Here is a 6,869-nt window from a genome sequence, read left to right as displayed (position 1 = left end):
CTCTTCTTCCTGATATATGTAAATTCAATTTATTTGGCAAAGTAATAACTAAGATTCATGTCATTGAATTTCAGAAACATGGACTGCATCATGCTCACATATTATCGATATTAGATAGTGAATCCAAATTATGAACAGAAGATGACATTGACCATATAGTTAAGGCAGAAATTATGGATGAAGACTAGTGTCCTTGACTTTTTCATATTGTAAAATCAAATATGGTACATAGACAATGTGGAATACAAAATCCAAACAGTCATTTATGGAAAATGTTCAAAGGGATATCCGAAAGAATTTCAAAATGCGAACACTGGAAATATTGATGGATAACCCAAATACAAACAAAGATCTGGTAGCACCATGTCTATTGGAAATAAAGTTGTCGATAACACTTGGATTGTCCCTTATAACCCATATTTGTGCCTTAAGTATAACTGTCATATAAACATTGAAGTCTGTGCATCAATTAAAAGTGTCAAATATTTATTTAAATACATCTATAAAGGGCATTATTGTGGAAATATTCAAATTTCTGAAAAAAATATTATCAATCATGATAAAGTACAGGGCTTCATTGACTCCAGGTATGTGAGCGCTCCTAAGGTTGTTTGGAGACTTTTTCAATACAAATGCATGACCAATCTCGTGCAATCACAAGATTAGCTATTCATTTGCCAAATGAATAAAATTTGTATTTTCATACTGATGATTTTGCTGAAGTTATAGATGGCTTGGTTTTTATTGAATAGAAAAGATTCTGAAGCATGTAATTATTATTATTGGGAGATTCCACAGCATTATGTGTTTACTAATTCTTTCTGGACAAAACGCCAAAAGGGTGGGAATAAAGTAATAGGTAGACTGTTCACTGTGAGCTTTAGAGAACCAGAATGATATTACCTTAGACTTTTGCTTCTGCATGTAAAAGGTGCGGTAAGTTTTGATGCGAACTGTAGGAGGTATAATTTATGAAATATTTCATGAAGCTGCTAAACAACAAGGATTATTAATAGACAACACTATCTGGAAAGATATGATTGACGATGCAATCATCCTTAATATGCCCAAACAACTACCTCAACTTTTTGCACACATATGTGTGTTTGGATGTGCTTCTGCTGCAGACAAATTATGGGATGAGAATAAATCTCATTTTATTGAAGGTATCTGTTGGAAATTACACTGAAGAGAAGGTGCCTGTGTAAACTGTGAAATGCATGCCCTTAATGAAATTCAAGAGGTATTCATATTGAATGGATGAAATGTTCACATTTCAAACTTCTGAACTATCCTTTATTAACGAATACAAATACATGTGATGAATTGTACAAGCGACGACAGGCAGAGGTTTTGATAAATTCTCTGAATGATGAACAGTTGGCGACTTTCAGACTATAACTTCAGCCATTGAAGATCAAACTGTACACCCCAAATGCTTCTTCTTGGATGGTCCAGGTGATAATGGGAAAACATATCTTTATAAAGTTTTCATACATTATATTAATTATACAGGTGATTAAGTGAATTAAAACCTGAGTCATCATTAATGATTTTGGTTTCTGCTTTGTTTTCAGTTGTTTGAATTTATGAACTTCTTGGCTGAGAATGTCATCTTCTGCTACATGGGTCTGGCAATGTTCACATTCCAGAATATCTTTAATGCCCTTTTTATACTTGGAACCTTTGTATCCTTTGAAATACAGAATAGGGGCTGACGAAAGAGAACAAACTACTTACTTTTACCGATTATTCTGTTAAATTGTTAAAGTAATTTCCTTAGGCTTACTACAGGGCTCAAATTTAAGGTATATATGTAATTTCTAGTTAAATGCGTATGGTTAAACATAAGAACTTTGGGAAATACTGGGAGGGGGAACTAAAGGAGAGTGACTTTTTGAATATTCAAAATATGCTTAAAATTATGAATCATTTATATTAAAATTTCAACCCATTCTTTACAGAGAAATATATTTAACCCGAATTAGTATGATCAGAAGATTATTAAGCTTTAGAAATATTTTCATTACAAGATGGTAAAATCTTTTTTGTAAGGACTTTGAAATAGGATATGCAAAGTAAAGAGCAAATGAAATTAGCATGATGGATATGTTTCAATATCTTAATAATTGGGCACATGTAAGGTTATTTTAATAAGAAAACCTTTCTTATAAACAAAATAATAGAAAAAAATATAAACCTCACTTTTAATGCAGAGGACTTTTGTAGTGCTAGGCCTGGTGTGTAGGCACTCTCAATGGGAATGGGTATCTGAACAAAAGGATACTGAGGCACTGGGATGTCCCCAAGGACAGTCAGTGGCTGTCATCATTCTTTCCACTGGGAAAATGGACATACCCACTCAGATTCCAGGAGATGACCTTATAGCCAGGAGAGTCAACTCCTTTTTCAAAGCCCTGTTCTAGCCAAGCACCTGCCTCCTGTTCTCTCTACACAGCACACTCAGCTCAACCCTCAGATTTCATCCAAAACCTGGGTCTTAGAAGGAAGCTCCTCTTCCCAACAGCTCCATCTCATTTGAGGGTAAACTAGACTAGGTAGACTATCAGGGAAGTGGTCCAAGATGACAGAGGGGAGAAATGACTACCACCAATACTTTCATAGATTTTAATGTGTACAATTTGGATTTAGTAAAATCCTTCTTAAAGCATTAGTTGTATCATATGTTTATATAGGCAATTTCTCTCAAAATTAAATCCACTAAAAGAAAAAAAAAAGAGTGAAGCTTGCTAGATACAAGGCCTATAATTGATGAACAGTGAGATGGTAATCAGGAGCCAAAGCACATTTATCCTTTCTGAAGCACTGCTCAGGAAGCATGCCACAACCCTGCACACTTGCTGCCTTCCTTTTCAGCAGAATTGAGCATAAAGTCAGTCTCCAGCAACAATAAATATGATGAGAAGATTTACAGAGATTGAAATTGGATTGGTTGTTGTAAACCAAATGTATTCAAATATAAATATATATTATTTCTAAAACAGAATTGGCATTGAAAGATGAATTTTGGAAGGAAGTTGGACATACATGTGTTGACATGTTTATCCCTGTTTTCTGGGTCATAGTATAGAGAAACTGAAGGAAATGATATTTAAAGCTCAAGGACTAGTGCCCTTACTAAGTAATGCTTTCCTCAATGTTTCCCAGCTAGCAATTCTTGTTGCCAGAGCCTGCAACATATATCCCCTCTCCTTCCTCCTGAGCCTGGGCCAGAAGCAGAAGGTCCCCTGGAACTTCCAGCATATGATGATGTTTTCAGGTATGTGAACTACATGCAGCGTCAGTGCTATTGTTCTCTCCCATGTTACTACGTGGAAAACCACAGAGACACGTAGTGACATTCTGGGGAAGCATGATTCCTACTTACCCCAGCATACCCAGCATCATGCTGACACTCCATAAATTATGAGCAACAGTGGGGTTTTTCTTTCCAGAAAACAAATGAAATTTGGAAATCTTGTTGGAATGGCCTCAATGTACATACAGCATCTGCCAGAAACTGGCCTAGAATAGGTATTTTTATATTGGGGAATTGTCATGATCATTTCAGAAATTGTATATGTGAAGGTAAGTATTCTGTAAATTATACCATCCTTGTCCAATGTTAAATCTCCTTCTCCTTAGAATCCCTGTTCCTTCCTTATGCTGAGCTCCAGGAACTTTTCATAGTTAATACAAAAGCAAATCATATCTAAGTTATTAGTTGAGAAAAACCATGCCCCTTTATTAGTTGAAAACACAAGTACTAATTGGCACCAAGTGCCAAGAGCAATTCCAGGGACTGTATGTGAGTCTGTCAAGATCTCTGCTCTCAAGAAGCTTATGTGCTACTTGCTTAAACCAAACCTGGAGGCTTCCTTTTCCAAAAGAAAATAGACCAAATGAATTTGATGACCCTGAACTACTCTGGGGATTGTGGTTTCTTTCTGTTCGATCAGTTTTCCTACCATTAGTCTTTCCTGTTTGAAGACCTTTCCCTTTACATGCTTTCTAGGTGTGTATACACTTACATTTCACTCACAGTTTATTGGATGATTTAAGAGAGTAAAACAGTGACAACAAAACACTTCTTCAGAATAGACCAAACAAAAAAATTTCCGGGTATACAGGAAGATATGGAAAATATTTCAGAAGCTATCATTTATTGAAAAGCTACTATTTGCTACTCACTACAATCAATCCTAAGAGGTAGATATTAACTTTATTTTCTTCAAAGTAGAAGCTGAAATTCAGGACCTCAAAGACCTTAAGTAACTGGGCCAAGGACAAAAGCATTCTTGAGCTCAAGTCTATGAGACTCCACTTTAAACCCACCATAGTGTTCCAAAATCTACATTTTTAAGTGTACTAGAAATAAAGAACTTGTTTCACCTTCAGTTTCATTCTATCCTGTTCTGCACAGTAAAGGGTGCCAACTCCCAGGCTGAGAAGGAGTTGTTTAATTAAGGGCAGGCAAATGGAGGTTCAGAGTTTAAAACCTCCCTCTGCAGGCCTCTGACAGAGCTTTCTGCATCCCCAGATATGTGAGAGTGGAGAGAGAGTCACAAAGAGGGTGAGCTGGACTGACAGGCCACCTTTGAGTTAGAACAATAAGAAACTGGTCATGAGTTGACATTTTAAGGGAAAACAAAAGGCAAATTTGATCACTTGTGCATAAGTGATGGGCTTCACTTTTGCAAAGTATTTCTAGGAGTAGGAAGGCACTCTCTCTTCTTTCCCATCATAACATCAGTAGATGTACTCTGAAGAACATTGGTTTGTTTTTAAAACTTGGATACTACATTTAAACAATGCTTTATTTTACAAATGCTTTGAAGAAGGTGTAGGGTTTTAGATAGCTATACTGGCATATGAAGTATCTACCCAAATGGCCACCTGGCTTGATGGTTTCTCCAGGGTTTGGCAACTACATTTGCTGAGCTATAAAACTCGAGCTGCACTAAAACTGAGGGCCAAGAATATGGTGTGCAGAACTGGGAGAATGAAGAAGCCTGAATTTGGTGGTATCTTTATGATATTCTAAAGTAGAAAGTCAGCAAACTATGGCCTTTGAACCATATCTAGCCCATGCCAATTTTGTAAGTAAAGCTGGAACACAGCTAGATCCTTTAAAAGAAAACAAAAACATATGGTCTATGACTGCTTTTTCACTACAAGGTCAGTGTTGAGCTATTGCAACAGAAACCATATGGTCCACAAAACCTAAAATATTTACTATCTAGCCCTGTTCTAAAGCATCTTCACCCTCTAATGGGGTAGTCATTGTTGGTTTAATTCAGGGAATGCCAATCAGATACTTATGTCTTTAAAAATACCATCATATTTCAAGACACCTACATACATATAACTATAATGCCCAGAGAAAGACACCTGTTGTCTTCCTCATTGACTATCCATGTCATCTGAGGATCATCCAGTCACTTACTGTTAGCAGTTTAGCAGTTTAACCTCAAGGGTCGGTGTCATCATGGGCCAAAATGAGCTTCTATTTACAAATTTGACTACATTTTTTGTTTTGAACACTTTTCACACTGAAATGAATCTGAACAACAAAGGATTGGGTTACTTCATATTGTTATTACATGTTCATATTGATATTCCCTCATATGTTGAAAAGCACACTAAAATTTGTCTTTTTAGCTTTAAAATGAAAAGATTGCAATGTTATTTGGAATCATAGATGCTCAGCTTGAAACTCACTCTAGACTTTTCTAAGACCTCTCCTGAGCAATGTTTTGAGACTCATAGGCAGGACAAAGTAGCCTAGGCATATTGGTCTCTTTCCCAGAAAGAAAGAGAAGAGATTGGGCATCTTGCTGACAATCTCAAGACAAACTAGAGATGATCTTGAGACTTACACTCATTTTGAACTAGAAGGAGGCACAGAAGCACCTGGGCAGGTTGAAGGAGCCTGGCATATTTCAGAGAATATGCCCCTCTGATGTGTCCATTTCTGCGGCACTTTGAAAAGATATTGAAACCCTGATGTATCCTATCATATAAACTAGGAAGAGTTTTAGCAAGGACAGTGTGACCACAGTGTACAAATGTAATATAAAATCTTATCCATGAGCTCACACAGCACCAGGTCACCAGGCTTTGCTCCTAAATTTGTTTGTTGCCTATTTGGTTCTCCCCAGAATATGTTGGCATTCAAATAGATGCCAGCAGCAACAGATTAAGAGAAAGGCATGGAAGAAAATCTGTAAATTAAGGAAAGTTTTCTCTTTTTTCTTATTTTTTATTGTTGACACTATTACATATGAACCCCATTTCTCCTCTTTGCCCCCCTCCACCCAGCAAGAAAAGTTTTCCATTAGCATTTAAATTTCCTTTCAATGGTGCAAGATTGCCATTATTATCCAAGTTTGGGGACATCAGTGTTCTACAGAAGGATAGCTTCAGAACCACCATCAGTGTATAGGAGACTATCTTTCTCAGTGTGTTTCTGGTGAGCCATCAGGCAATGATCACAGTCATTTTGAGACTTTGACTCATAAGTGGCTTTCCCCAGCTCATGCATCAATTCATCAGGAAGAAAACATGCATGGAATTCGTGAAGGTGAAGAGCCAGTATCACTGCTGCTGCAGTGCCTGGGAACAGGACTCCATGTCTGTGACTTCCCAAGCTAATGGAAGTCCATTAGGCCTTCAGGACTGTGTCACAGCAATCACCAGCCACCAGTAAAAGGATACTTCCATGTGCTCTCTTAATCCTTGATGCCCAAAAGTGTGGTCCTCAGAACAGCAGCTTCGCCATTATGTGGGAGCTCCTACTTGTGCATGTAAGCATGTGAGAAGGACATCCCAAAATATAATGGCAGTTCTTAATCTCTGTTCTGAGCTGT

General features: G+C 37.2%; 1 long non-coding RNA gene across 1 annotated transcript in view; it reads left to right on the top strand.

Moving 5' to 3' along the window:
* Window positions 1-3,265, top strand: part of LOC102773409 — a 58,157-nt gene extending 54,892 nt beyond the window's left edge. Inside the window, exons 2-3 of the long non-coding RNA XR_001516028.1 lie at window positions 1,578-1,688; window positions 3,169-3,265. This is a non-coding gene — a long non-coding RNA (uncharacterized LOC102773409). The remainder of the gene's footprint in view (window positions 1-1,577; window positions 1,689-3,168) is intronic.
* Window positions 3,266-6,869: the final 3,604 nt, after the last annotated feature.

This window comes from Myotis davidii, unplaced genomic scaffold (assembly GCF_000327345.1).
Source record: "Myotis davidii unplaced genomic scaffold, ASM32734v1 scaffold1449, whole genome shotgun sequence".
In the NCBI taxonomy this organism is placed as follows: Eukaryota; Metazoa; Chordata; class Mammalia; order Chiroptera; family Vespertilionidae; genus Myotis; species Myotis davidii.
This window is presented reverse-complemented; position numbering and strand designations above follow the sequence as displayed.